Source organism: Mandrillus leucophaeus, unplaced genomic scaffold, assembly GCF_000951045.1.
Source record: "Mandrillus leucophaeus isolate KB7577 unplaced genomic scaffold, Mleu.le_1.0 Scaffold772, whole genome shotgun sequence".
Classification (NCBI taxonomy): domain Eukaryota; kingdom Metazoa; phylum Chordata; class Mammalia; order Primates; family Cercopithecidae; genus Mandrillus; species Mandrillus leucophaeus.
In genome coordinates, this window is record NW_012108386.1 from 49,735 (window position 1) to 64,630 (window position 14,896).

A 14,896-nucleotide genomic window follows, 5' to 3' on the forward strand; every position below is an offset into this window, starting at 1 on the left:
ACGGGGTTTCACCGTGTTATCCAGGATGGTCTCGATCTCCTGACCTCGTGATCCACCCGTCTCGGCCTCCCAAAGTGCTGGGATTACAGGCTTGAGCCACCGCGGCCGGCCCTGGTTTGTTTTTCATAGGAGGAAACAACTAAACCAGCAAGTGCAAGAAGACAAAATGATATTGATGTTATTGAAAGTGTTCCACAAGAGCAAACCAGTAACGTCAAATATATATTTTGTTCACAAAGATGATAGAAGTGGTAAGTTAGTGAATATCTCTGAGAATTTTCCTGTGCTTAAATGCTGTTATTAAAAACCATTAAAGTAGGTAGACCCAAATATCATATTTATTTCTTTTAAATAATTTTCCTGTCTTTCTTCATTCTAACACCTTCTTCTTTCTGAAACTACTATACTTCAACCCTCTGAAAGTCTCTTTGTTATTACTTTTATTTTATTGAAATTTTCATTAGTGGAGACAGACTTGTATATGTATTTATTATGAAATGCACAGTGATAAATCTTTTCATGGATGTATCTGTGAATAACATTTTATAGATACAACACCACATTGAGATCAGAAGAGGGAGACATAGAATCACTGTTGTATTCTGAGGTATCATCTGTCGTCATTCTTGTTATTTTAAAATACAAGCATTCTGTGATGTTAAAACATAAAAGATGATGCCTTGGCTTTACTTTCTCACCTCTATATATGCCTAAAGGAGTTGTTTTCTTACGTTTTCAGCCCATAATTTAGAAAGTAATAACCACCCTTAATATCAAACTTCCACTTAAGGTTGAAGCAGAAGTGAAGAAGCATGGAAGTAACAACATGGGATTACCAGAAAACTTGACTGATGCTGCTGGCAATGGTAGTGATGGAATAATTCCACAAAGAAAGAGTGAAAAACCTGAAAATCAGCCATTTCCTAGGACAGAGAATGAGACGTATCAAAGGTAAGCCTATGGCAACATTTAACAGGAGATTATTTATGTGCTATAAAACTAATCTTAATTTGGGCTAATATTCATGATGAACAAATTTCATACTTTTACTGGGATATTCAGTCTTGCCTGGTAATCAGAAAAATGCAAATCAGCAAACAATGAGTTACCACTTTTTCTAATCATTGATAATTTATTTGAAAAATAATAACCAGTATTGGCAAATGTGACGGAAAAGGCATTTTCTTTTCTTTTTTTGTGAACTTTTATTTTCTTTTGCCATGTCATTTCATGCCTCATCTGACTTCAGGGTTACATGTGCAGTGTTGTTAGATACGTAAACTGTATCGTGGGGATTTGGGGTACAGATGATTTCATCAACCAGATAATAGACATAATACCTGATAGGTAGTTTTTTGGTACTCTCCTTCTCCCACCCTCCACCCTCAAATATGCCCCAGTGTTTGCTGTTCTCCACTTTGTGTCCGTGTGTTCTCATTATTTAGCCCCCACTAATGAGTGAGAATATGCAGTATGTGAATTTCTGTTCCTGTGATCGTTTCCTTAAAATAAGGGCCTCCAGCTCCATCCATGTTGCTTCAAAGGATATGATCTCATTGAAAAAGACATTTTCATAGACTGTTGGTACATACATTTTGAACGTTAATTTAGTAGCATGTATCAGAATTTCAGATGTGTCATTCCTTTAACCTAACAACTTCACTTCTAGGGCTAGACCCTACAGGAACATGACTTGTGTACACACACAAACATGTTAAGGATACTTACTACCTATACTACATAACACTCAAGGCTAATACACAGAAACACACACATATATATCACATATTAAGGATATATAATATATGTATGTTAAGGATATTTGTATAGATATGTTACATATATACTTATGTATAAGGACATTTATTGTAGCATTATTACATCAAAAATTTGGCAAGTCTAAATCCTTATCAATAGCAAATAGCCCAGTTTTCATACCCAGAAAATAATGTAGTATGCAACCATTTTTTAAAAACGAGGTTAGATCTAGAGTGTACTGATTATTTCACAATTAACATGTATTTAAAGCATTTAGTTTGATGACAGATCTGAAGACAACTTTGTTAGAATTCTTGTAATATCTGCTGTGTTGCAAATGGAAGCTACATGCCGCATAGACACTGAACCTTGTTAACAACAGAGTTGTTAGTTATTAAAGTTTGGTTTTTTGTTCTCAGTGCCTGAGTCCTGAAATATTGGACCGTGAATCTGAATATTCCCAAGGGATTACACATGAGGATCTATATTCCATAGAAACATTTTAGTGTATTGGGTAAAACTTGTTAAAATACATCATAAGATTTTTGATCTACTAAACCAGGAGTTGACCAGCTTTTTCCTCAAAGAGCCAGTTAGTAAATATTTTAGGCTCTATGGACTATATTTATTTTTTTGAGGCAGGGTCTCACTCTGTTGGCCAGCCTGGAGTCCAGTGGCATGATCATGGCTCACTGCGGCCTCGACTTTCTGGGCTCCAGGGATCTTCCCACCTCAGCCTCTCTACTATCTGGGACCACAAGTGTGCACCATCACAGCCGGCTAATTGACTTTATGGACTACAAAGTGAATAAGCGTGACGGTGTTCCAAGAAACTGTACTTATAAAAACAGGAAGCAGGCTGGATTTGGCCAAAAGTGCTAAATTGCTGACCCTTGTGCTGAAAGGAAGATTGCTGCTAATGCAGTGAATCCTCTTTGTAAAAGTACCCTGCATGCATGCCAATATTCTTCCTTTGAAAAGAGAATATATTTCAGTATGCACCTCACCATATTTTTCAATAGTGACTTCATATGATTTAAAAAAATTTTTTTGGTAAAATAAGATTATTTTCTGGATTTGTCCCCTTTTATTCCTGTTAATAAAACTCAGTATTTTACTGTGACCAATTACTTTGTACATTTGATGAGTATCAACTGTCCTAGAACTGGCTATTTATCGAGCAAGAAATACTCCCCTTGAAACTTTTAGTATTCCTTGGTTTTTATGTATAGGCGTGAGCAAAATGATAATCAATTTATGTAATCTAGAACTGTTTTAGTGCTATAATTTTATGAATTTATTATTTAATGGATTTCAGTCTGGCATTTCTAAATGCCATATATGTATAGTTTTAAAAACCTTGAAAATATGTAATTGTTTAAAATTATTATATATTTTTTAAACCTTAAAAATATTTAATAAAATATTTAATTGTTATATAAAACTTGAAAACCACAGCTAAACAAGAAGAAAATTAGATAATCCACACTCGTGATGTCCCTGAAAGAACTGTCTACACTCACGGACTCAATTCTTTTTTCCATTCATTTTTTATCTCATACCAGTAGTCTTCAACACCAACACTCCTCTGAAGTTGTTTTTCTCAAGGTTGTCACTAACCTTCTCTCTAATAAACTTAGGCATTTGTTTCTTACACCTTATTTTATTTAACCTATCAGCAATATTTATTTTATTTAACGTGTCAGCAACCTAATGGAGGACACTCTCCTCCATGACAGCGTCTTTACTTGGCTTTCAGGACCTCACTCCCTCATCTGGCTTTTCCACCTGCCTTTCTAGTCCATCCAGTATGGTCTGTTTTGCTTGCTCCTCCTCATCTTTCAGTTTTTGCACATTGTCGTTTCCCAGGGCTCCGTCTTTGATCTTCTTTCTCATGACTTTTTCTACTGTGTATATGCTAGTGATTTCCAAATGTATGTCTCCGGCTCAGATTTTTCTCCTTAATTCCAGACCTCCTGTCAACCTGCCTTCTTGACATCTCTCTTTGGTTAGCTGTTGGGTATCACACACCTGTCAGGTCCAAAACTGGACTACTGACGTCTCTCCTCATATCTACTCCTCTTGTAGTCTTTCCTACTTGGGTGAATGGCAACTCTTCCAGTTGCTCTCCCAAAAACCTCAGCATCATTCTTGACTCATCTCTCTTTCTCTCTCTGACACCTCACATCTAATCTAGTTGCAAATCTTGTCAGGTCTACCTGAACAGGTCTAGCTTTATAATAAGCTACATTCTTTATGTTAATCAGTTTTCACTTAGGGAGAAAAGTCCAAAGTTGTGATTACTAACTCTTCTTTTACTGGTAAACATGACAGTTGTAATTACAGTAAAATGAATCAAAGTAATTGGAAACTTTACTGGTATTTTATGAAAAAAATAAAAATTAGGGTGGTAAATTTAATAGACTTAAAATTTTTTTCCAGGGGATTATGAACCTTCAGTATTTGAAATGAAAAGACAGAGTTGGAATTTTTTGCTTCCTGTAGTTAAGAGCTATGCTGGTCAGGCAGGCACTATCTATTCTGATGGAGCAGCTGCTGAACTTACATAGGGTTTCGAGAGGACTGGACTTGAAGGATTGGCTGATTCCCAGACCCAAGTGGGTTGGCATCATCTGGAGCAACATGGTTATCTGAGTGAGATCGCTGGGGATTGGTTAGCACTTCCTGGCCTGTGGATTGATTTTGTGTCTGATTGGTGTCTTTCAGAAGCAAACTGCTCACACTGATGCTGGTTGGTGAGCGAGGCCAGTGGTGATTGATTGATTGACTAGATTTAGAACTAGCTCTGGGTGGCTGCTTGTTACTATGAGTACAGGACAGTTCTTTCCTAAGTTTCCTAAGTTTCTTCTTTCCTAAGTTTCAGGAAACTTGGACCAGAAATTTTCTGGTCACATTTCTCATGGGTTTCTAAAAGTTGCCCTTTGGCCCAGTGCAGTGGCTCACTTCTGTAATCCCAGCACTTTGGGAGGCTAAGGCGGGCGGATCACTTGAGGTTGAAAGTTCGAGACAGTCTGACTAACATGGAGAAACCCTGTCTCTACTAAAAAAATACAAAATTAGCCGGGTGTGGTGGCTCATACCTGTAATTCCAGCTACTTGGGAGGCTGAGGCAGGATAATAGCTAGAACCCGGGAGGCAGAGGTTGCAGCGGGCTGAGATCGTGCCATTGCACTCCAGCCCGGGCAACAAGAGTGAAACTCCATCTAAAAAAAAAAAAAAAAAGTTGCCTTTCATCAGCTATATTCAAAATGAAAACACTTTCATATTCCAGAACTGTAGACTTAATTTTAAAGTTTTAGTCAAGATGAATTGTTTAATTCATCTTTAGAGATCTCTCAGGAAGATTTTTTTTATATACTTAGTCTCAACCAGAGTAGTTCTCTACATAAATTGTTTTTTAAAAATAATTGTAAGTTTTGTTTCTTTTTTTGGTATTCTTAGAGGCTTCTGCTCCAGTACTAACATAATCTTCAGTGGAAGACTTTAGTCTCTTTGTCGATTTTTGTATGTGTATGGTAGTAGTATTCTGTCTGTTTTCTCTCCTTTTTTTGTTCACTTTCTGTTCCCTGCAATAATAGTGATATTCTTATGTGTGCTTACAATTACAATTTTCTGCTGGCAAATCCAGCTTTTTATATTAGGACTAAATATTAGGCTGAAAGTAAAGAAAAATTACCAGAACATTTTATTTTCAAACAAAATCATAACTAATAAAAAAATTGCTGTTTTGTACTGCATCTATCTATCTATCTATCTATCTATCTATCTATCTATCTATCTGTCTATCAATCATGACATTTAGATATTTTAAATTAAGGATTCCTCTCAATATGGTTTGCTTTTGTGTCTCCACCTAAATCTGATCTTGAATTTTAATCCCTGGGTGTTGAGGGAGGAACCTGATGAGAGGTGATTGTGTCACGGGGGCAGTTTCCCTGATCTGTTCTCATGATAGTGAGTTCTCATGAGATCTGATGGTTTTATGAGGGACTGATACCCCTTCACTTCTCTCTCTCCTGCTACCTCATGAAGAAGATGCCTCCTTCCCCTTCACTTTCTGCCATGATTGTAAGTATTCTGAGGCTTCCCTAGCCAGGCTGAACTGTGAGTCCATGAAACCTCTTTCCTTTATAAATTACCCAGTCTCCAGTATTTACTTATAGCAGTGTGAAAACAGATTAATACAGTGAATTGGTTCCGGTATAGCGGAGTACTGCTATAAAGATAACCTGAAAACATGGAAGCAACTTTGGAACTGGGTAATGGGCAGAGGTTGGAATAGTCTGGAGGGCTCAGAAGAAAACAGGAAGATGTAGGAAAGTTTGGAATTTCCTACAGACTTGTTGAATGGTTTTGACCAAAATGCTGATGTTGATACGGACAATGAAGTCCAGGCTGAGGTGGTCTTAGATGGGGATGAGGAACTTGTTGGAAACTGGAATAAAGGTTATTCTTGCTATGCTTTAGTGAAGAGACTAGCGGCATTTTGCCGCTGCCCTAGAGATGTGTGGAACTTTGAACTTGAGAGAGATTTAGGGTATCTGGTTGAAAAAGTTTCTAAACAGCAAAGCATTCAAGGTGTGACCCATTGATTCTGAAAGTATTCAGTTTTATGTGTTCACAAAGAGATGGTTTGAAATTGGAACTTTTGTTTAAAAGGGTAGCAAATTGGGAGGCCTAGGCGGGCGGATCACGAGATCAGGAGATCAAGACCATCCTGGCTAACACGATGAAATCCCATCTCTACTAAAAATACAAAAAATCAGCTGGGTGTGGTGGCGGGAGCCTGTAGTCCCAGCTACTTGGGAGGCTGAGGCAGGGGAATGGCGTGAACCTGGGAGGTGGAGTTTGCAGTGAGCTGAGATCGCGCCACTGCACTCCAGCCTGGGCGACAGAGCGAGACTCCTTCTCAAAAAAAAAAAAAAAAAAAAAAGGTAACAGAGCATAAATTTGGAAAATTTGCATCCTGACCATAGGGTAGAAAAGAAAGTCCCATTTTCTGGGGAGGAATGCAAGCTGGATACAGAAATTTACATAAGTAATGAGTAGCCAAATGTTAATTGCCAAGACAATGGGGAAAATATCTCCAGGGCATGTCAGAGATCTTCATGGCAGCCTGTTCCATCACAGGTCCAGAGGTCTAGGAAGAAAAAGTGGTTTCATGGGCTGGGTCCAGGGCCCTACTGCTGCATGCAGTGTCGGGACTTGGTGTCTGCATCCCAGCCACTCCAGCTCCAGCTATGGCTCAAAGGGGCCAAGGTACAGCTCAGGCTGTTGCTTCAGAGGGTGCAAGCCCCAGGCCTTGGTGGCTTCCACATGGTGTTGGGCTTGTGGGTGCACAGAAGTCAAGAATTGAGGTTTGTGAACCTCCACCTAGCTGTCAGAGGATGTATGGAAACGCCTGGATGTCTAGACAGAAGTCTGCTGCAAAGGCAGAGCCCTCATGGAGAACCTCTGCTAGGGCACTGCAGAAGGGAAATGTGGGGTTGGAGCTCCCACACAGAGTCCCCACTGGGGCACTGTCTAGTGGAGCTGTGAGAAGAGGGCCACTGTCCTCCAGGCCCCAGAATGATAGATCCACCAACAGCTTGCAGTGTACACCTGGAAAACCCACAGACACTCGACACCAGGTCATGAGGGAGCTGCCCAAGGCCATGGGAACCCACCCCTTGCATCAGCATGCCCTGGATGAGAGACATGGAGTCAAAGAAGATTTTGAAGCTTTGACATTTAATTACTTTGCTGTATTTCAGACTTGCATGAGGCCTATAGCTCCTTTGTTTTGGCCAATTTCTTGCATTTGGTAATGGGAGCATTTATTCAATGCCTGTACCCCCATTATATCTTGGAAGTAACTAACTTGTTTTTGATTTTACAGGCTCATAGATGGAAGGGACTTGCCTTGTCTCAGATGAGACTTTGCACTTGGACTTTTGGGTTAATGCTGGAATGAGTTAGCACTTTGGGAAGTCATGATTGGTTTTGAAATGTGGGGACTTGAGATTTGGGAGGGTCCATGGGTGGAATGATATGGTTAGGCTTTGACTTTGTGCCTCCACCAAACCTCATCTCAAATTGTAAGGTGTTGAGGGAGCGACCTGGTTGGTGGTGATTGGATCGTAGGGTTGGTTCCCCCATTCTGTTCTCATGATAGTGAGTTCTCACATGAGATTTGATGGTTTTGTAAGGGGCTCTTCCCCCTTCACTTCTCTCTCTCCTGCCACCTTGTGAAGAAGGTCCCTGCTTCCCCTTCAGCTTCTGCCATGATTGTAAGTTTCCTGAGGCATCCCCAGGCGTGCAGAACTGTTAGTCAATTAAACCTCTTTTCTTTATAAATTACCCAGTCTTGGATATTTCTTTATAGCCATGTGAAAACAGACTAATACACTCCCCCTCAAGACATTTTCCTGATTTCATCTTTCATGTTATATGTGCCTCATGCTATTTTCAGAACTCCGTTTGAAGGCAAGCATTATATTTAACAACAGAATCAGAAATATAGCAGAAATTCAATTATGACTTTCATGTAATAGATCCATTGATTGCATGCAGTGGACTCCAGCTTTTTAGTGTAGCATTCAAGTGTAGTGTGGCATTCATCTCTTATTCTTAGCTTCCAAGTATTTTACACTTTTCCTTTCAAGTTTCTAGGAAATACCTAGACTTCATGTGCCTAATCTTTGTGCTCACATTCTATTCTTTAACTGTAATGGTTTTCTCTCACTGGATTTCCCTTTGAGCTCCTCTTATATTTTGCCTCTTCTCTAAAGCATTCCTTTTGCTAAAATATAACTTTTTATATATCAACTCTGTCATAACACATTGTATCATAATTGTATATTACCTTGGTTTTGAAGCACGGAATGCACATTTCCTTTTATGCTGCTTGTGCTTCATACCTGTTTTTTAAATTAATAAATAGAGATGGGAAGAGTTATAGTTTTACAAAAATTTGGATTTTTGTTAATTGTCATTACATTTATTAAAAAACATTGGCTTTTTATAGAGTTTTAAAAGTAGTGGTTTTGTCTTGCATATGAAGAAAGTAAAGAAACATAAAAATAAAAAATGGACCTCAAAATAATCTGTGATTACACCCATGTTAGAGAAGGCAGGCCAATTTACTAGCTAATGGTCTGCTACAAGTAAATGATGATAGCAATTTAAGTGAAATAGGTGAGGATGAAGAAAGGTAAAATAGATAAGTCCTTTCTAAGAAATCTCTGGGAAAGAATGTTAACAATGATTACTTTTTCTGGAAATAGAATAGGGTAGTCTGCCAAAACTGGAGAAGACTCAACTGTGTCGATGCTGTTGAAAGATTGATTATGATAAGGATTAGTGACTTTGACTAGGAGCGGTTTCAATAAATAGTAGCCATAGAATGCTGACTGTAGTGGATGAACTTAGACTAACTCTTGAGAAAAACTTTGCTGGGAAAGGCAATAAAGAAATGAGTAATAACTGAAGAAAAATGTGAGCTACTAGGAAGTTTTCTCTCTTTCTATATTTTAAAATGGAAGTTTATAGAGTATGTTTGCTTTGGGGAATGATTCATAAGAGAAAAACATGTTTATGAAATGTAATTTTGTTTGCATGTCTAAACATTGGCTTGAATTATTATCTTTTAAACATTTTTAGCAAACTAATTGTCCTTAGAACTTCTATTCATGTATAGTTTTATGTTTAGAGTTTTTTCCTTCAGAACTTGTTCAGAAATGTAACATATTAGTGTGACTGAACATGCAGATGATTACTTAAAATTAAACTATCATACACAGATTTTAAAAAATAATTTAATAATAAACATGCACACACTTAGGCCGTACTGAATAGAATTAAAATATTTCTTCATAATTGTACATATTGCACTATCTTTGACGGTAGCATCATGAATAACCATGATTTGCTAAGGTACTTACTCTAAAATATCAGGTGTATCAACTTTATAGTTGTTTAGATTTTGGGGAGAAGGAAACAATTTTGTTCATGTACTTTAGAAAAGCAAACCATGGACAATCTCTCACAGATTATTACTTCAGAATTATAAACTTCTAAAGTGTCAAAACCATGTTTCCCTGGGCCAGCAGTGTCATCAGCATGCATTGTGTGCTCAGTGAGTATTTGTTGAATCCATGAATAAACAGTTGAATAGATGAATGAATGAATGCTTGTTGGTGGATTTCTTTTAAAAACTAAATTTTTAGGTTTTTGAAAGTAAGTTTTCAAACTTGTCTCTGCAAAAACTATTTTTATTTCAAAAATGCAAGATTCAGAAATTATTAGTTATAATTACAGCCAGAAACAAAATGATAATGTGGATTCATCTGCTATCATATCTCTTAAAAACACTTGAAAATAAATACTACCTTCACAGCATGTTGCGAAACAGATATTTTGGAAGCAGAATTCTTGGGTTTGAATTCTGTGTATACTATTGACCAGCTGCACGGAATGGGGAAAGTTGTATGGCTTTTCTGTGCCTAGTTTCTCTCTTTATAGAATCCCTAATATGTTACCTACCTCACAGAATTGTTATGATGATTAAAATGAACTGGACACATGCATAGTGCTTAGAACAATGCATAGTGCCTGCATAGGAAGTCCTGAAAAAGCTAATGCCATCATTAAAAAAGGGTTACCCTCATATGAGAACATAAATAACATTTTCCAAATAAATTTTAGTGTCAGTTTTTATTGAAAAGGGCAATAATGAGAAGTCCTGGTATATTTCTTTCTATCACATAATGCAATTAACATGTTTTTCCTTTTGCCTTGATGTCAGAAAACTTGATCTAAATTCAGTTGTTTGTAATGATATTATTATTACTATATTTTCTTTCTCCCTTAGTGTTACTCTTTGTTTATATGTGAAATTATTTTGTATGTTTATATGTGAAATTATTATGTTTTACATTGCCTGTAAAAAAAAAAGAGCTGAACACTGAGTGAATAGAAGAAATAACCTATAAATGCAGATTGTATATAACTAAACAATAATTTTAGATATTATTTGTATTTTATGTATTTACTGTTTGTCTGAAAGGAATTTTTTTTTTTTTTTTTTTTGAGACAGAGTCTTGCTCTGTCGCCCAGGCTGGGGTGCAGTGGCCGGATCTCAGCTCAGTGCAAGCTCTGCCTCCCAGGTTTACGCCGTTCTCCTGCCTCAGCCTCCTGAGTACCTGGGACTACAGGCACCTGCCACCTCGCCTGGCTAGTTTTTTGTATTTTTTAGTAGAGACGGGGTTTCACCATGTTAGCCAGGATGGTCTCGATCTCCTGACCTCGTGATCCGCCCATCTCGGCCTCCCAAAGTGCTGGGATTACAGGCTTGAGCCACCGCGCCCAGCCTGAAAGGAAATTTTTTAGGCCTCCAATGAAAACATCTGATAAAAAGAACAAGGTATTGTAAAAAGTAAATTATCTGAAGCATTATTGTTAAAAAAAAAAAACCCCTACATTATAAAAGGTAATGTGAAAAAACAGAATCTTTTGTTATAAAGACATTTACTTAGAAAAAGGTGATTAAGAAACAGTAGCCATTGATAACAGTACCTTTTTAAAAAATCTGTTTTAAGAAGTTCCTGTGGTTTTGCTCAGATAAAAGATGAATAAACACCACTTCTGTATATCTAATACATGCTGTAAATATTTTGAGGACCTTTTGAAGTAGAATTATTTATCTTACAGGTTAAAAGCCAAATATATTCTGTGAATGACCTCGACGACTTAACTTGGCTATCTGAAACATCCTCCGAGGATTGTGAGTTGCTTTACTCTAATTATGAGACTTCTATGTTGCTCATGAGCACTTGGAATGTATTGTAACGGGAGGACCATTGCATAAATATAAGGCCTTTTCGTGTATCCTACAGCAATGTGTGCACAGATTGCTTAGCATTGCACCACAGAGCACTGATGTGTGACAGTGTTGGTCATCTCAGAAATATGCTCATTGTTAAAATAGACTGAGAAATAATGTATATTGTACACCAAGGAACTATGATAACTCCACTGTACTTTTCTCAGTGTGAAGGGCAGTCCTAGCCCTCTTACTAACTCTGCTTCTCTGCTATGCCTTCTTCCCAGATCAGGTAACCATTCTCTCCCACTCGGAATACGCGGAATACGGCAATAACGTTAGAACTGTTTTTCCTGCTACCCCACTTCCTGAGACCATGGTCTACTAGGAAACTAGTTATGTATTTTTAAAAATTCAGATCTGATCATGTCGCTCCCTTGCTTGTAACTCAGCTTACCACTTGCCGTTGCTATAAGGTTAAAGATCTGAATTCTCTAGCTTTATCCTGCATCATTCCAATCATTCCAACCTATTTTTCCTGTGTCCTAGTCACTGTCTTAGATGTTTATTCCTGCAGTCAATAGCTTTTGTGAGGTATAACTGATATGTGATAGACTGCATGTATATAAAATGTACAATTTGGTAAGTCTTGGCATATGTATGCATATGTGAAACCATCACCATAATCAAGAGAGGTAACATATCCATCATCCATAGAATCTCTTCCTGTCCCTTTGTGTTCCCTTATTAAGAAACTGTCGGCTGGCGGGGGCAGTGGCTTATGCCTGTAATCCTAGCACTTTGGGAGGCCGAGACAGGCAGATCACAAGGTCAGTAGCTCGAGAAAAGCCTGGCCAACATAGTGAAACTTAGTCTCTATTAAAAATACAAAAAATTAGCCGGGTGTGGTGGCGGGCACCTGTAATCCTAGCTACTCGGGAGGCTAAGGCAGGAGAATGGCTTGAACCTGGGAGGTGGAGGTTGCAGAGAGCTGAGATTGCACCACTGCACACCAGCCGGGGCAACAGTGTGAGACTCCATCTCAAAAAAAAAAAAAAAAAAGAAAAGAAAAGAAAAGAAAAAGAAACTGCTGGCCGGGCGGAGTGGCTCACGCCTGTAATCCCAGCACTTTGGGAGGCTGAGGTGGGTGGATCACGAGGTCAGGAGATCGAGACCATCCAGGCCAACATGATGAAACCCGGTCTCTACTAAAAATACAAAAATTAGCTGGATGTGGTGGCGTGCACCTGTAGTCCCAGCTACTTGGGAGGCTGAGGCAGGAGAATCACTTGAACCTGGGAGGTAGAGTTTGCAGTGAGCCAAGATTGCACCACTGTGCTCCAGCATGGCAATACAGTGAGAGTCTGTCTCAAAAAAAAAAGAAAAAAGAAAAAAGAAACTGCCAAATGTTTTCCAAAATATTTGTACTATTTTCCATTCCCATTAGCAGTAAGACAGGTCTCATTGTTCTATATCATCACAAGCTCTTAGTATTGCTGTTTTTTAGTTTTTATTTTTAGCCATCTTGATGGGTATGTACTGTGCGTGTCATTATGGTGTTGATATGCATTACCCTAAGGACTAACAAAGTTGAGCATTGTCCCGTGTGCTTATTTGTTTATTTGCCACCTGTATTACATCTTCTTTAGTGAACTGTCTTTTCTAATCTTGGTAGTTTACAAACATTTAAAAGTTAGATAGTTTATGTTATTTGTTGAGTTTTAAGAGTTTTTTGACCGGGCCTGGTGGCTCACGCCTGTAATCCCAGCACTTTAGGAGGCTGAGGCAGAAGGATCATCTGAGGTCAGGAGTTCAAGACTAGCCTGGCCAACATGGTGAAACCCTGTCTACATAAATACAAAAATTAGCTGGGCATGATGGTGGGCGCCTGTAATCCCAGATGCTTGAGAGACTGAGGCAGAAGGATCTATTGAACCCAGGAGACGGAGGTTGCAGTGAGCCGAGATCATGCCATTGCACTCCAGCCTGGGTGACAGAGCGAGACTCCGTCTAAAAACAAAGAGTTCTTTATAGATTCTGGATATTATTCCTTTATTAACCATGCCTTTTGCAGGGATTTTTCCCCAGTGTTTGGGTTGACTTTTTTGTTTCCTTAATAGCATATTTTAAACACAGAAGATTTTAATTTTGGTGAAGTCCGGTTTACCTGTTTATTTATGGATTTTGGTTTTTGTCTCGTATCTAAAATATCTTTGCCCAGCACAAGATCTCAAAGATTTTCTCCTCTGCTTTCTTGTATAATATTTATTTATTTATTTTGAGAAGGGGTCTTGTAGAATTTTTTTTTGAGAAGTGGTCTTGTAGAAGCGGCCTGTAGGATTTTTATAGTTTTAAAATGATCCACATTGCATTCATTTTTACATATGGAGTGAAGTGTGGATGCAAGTTCATTTTACGGATGTGGATATCTACTTGTTCCAGCAGCATATGTTGAAAAAGTTGTCCTTTCATTGTACTACATTGCCATTGTGCCTTTGTGAAAAATAAGTTGACTATGTGTGTGTGTGGGTCTATTTCTGGACTGTTTGCTGTGTTCCATCGTTCTACAGATTCTCTTTGAGTTACCCTGATAAACTGATCTTAAGTTGAAAATCTACTTAGTACCCAAATAAACCCATCATACAGTTGAAAAATTGTAAGTAGAACCATCTTAATATGGGGTCTTTCTGTAACTGGCTTTCTTTATGTAGGTCTAGCATCCCTAATCCAAAAACCCAAAATCAGAAATGCTCCAAAATCCAAAACTTTGTGGGTACCAACATGATGTCACAAGTGGAAAATTTCACACTAGACCTCATATACACAAACTTTCATTTGCAAATTTACTAAAAGTACTCCATAAAACTGCCTTCAAGCTCTGTATATAAGGTGTGTGTAACGTGTATGTATTTTGTGTTTAGACTTGGGTTCCATCTCCAAGACATCTCATTATATATATGCAAATACTCAGGAACTCAAAACACTTGGGTCCCAAGCACTTTGAGAGATACTCCACCTACAACAGTATTACGCTGTTTTGATTAGTGTAAATCTATACTAAATCTTGAAATCAGCCCTTCAGTTTTCTTCTTTTTTAAGGTTCGCTTTGACAATTCTGGATCTTTTGCATTTCCACATGAATTTTAGAATTAGATTGTTAATGTTTTTAAAAGCCTGCTGTGGGCCAGGCGCGGTGGCTCACGCCTGTAATCCCAGCACTTTGGGAGACCGAGGCGGGTGGATCACGAGGTCAGGAGATCGAGACCATCCTGGCTAACACAGTGAAACCCTGTCTCTACTAAAAATACAAAAAAT

The 14,896-nt window shown here is 38.2% G+C and overlaps 1 pseudogene; it reads left to right on the forward strand.

The window, feature by feature from the left end:
• The window catches only part of LOC105529600, a 24,831-nt pseudogene that overhangs the window by 2,978 nt on the left and 6,957 nt on the right, over positions 1-14,896 (forward strand).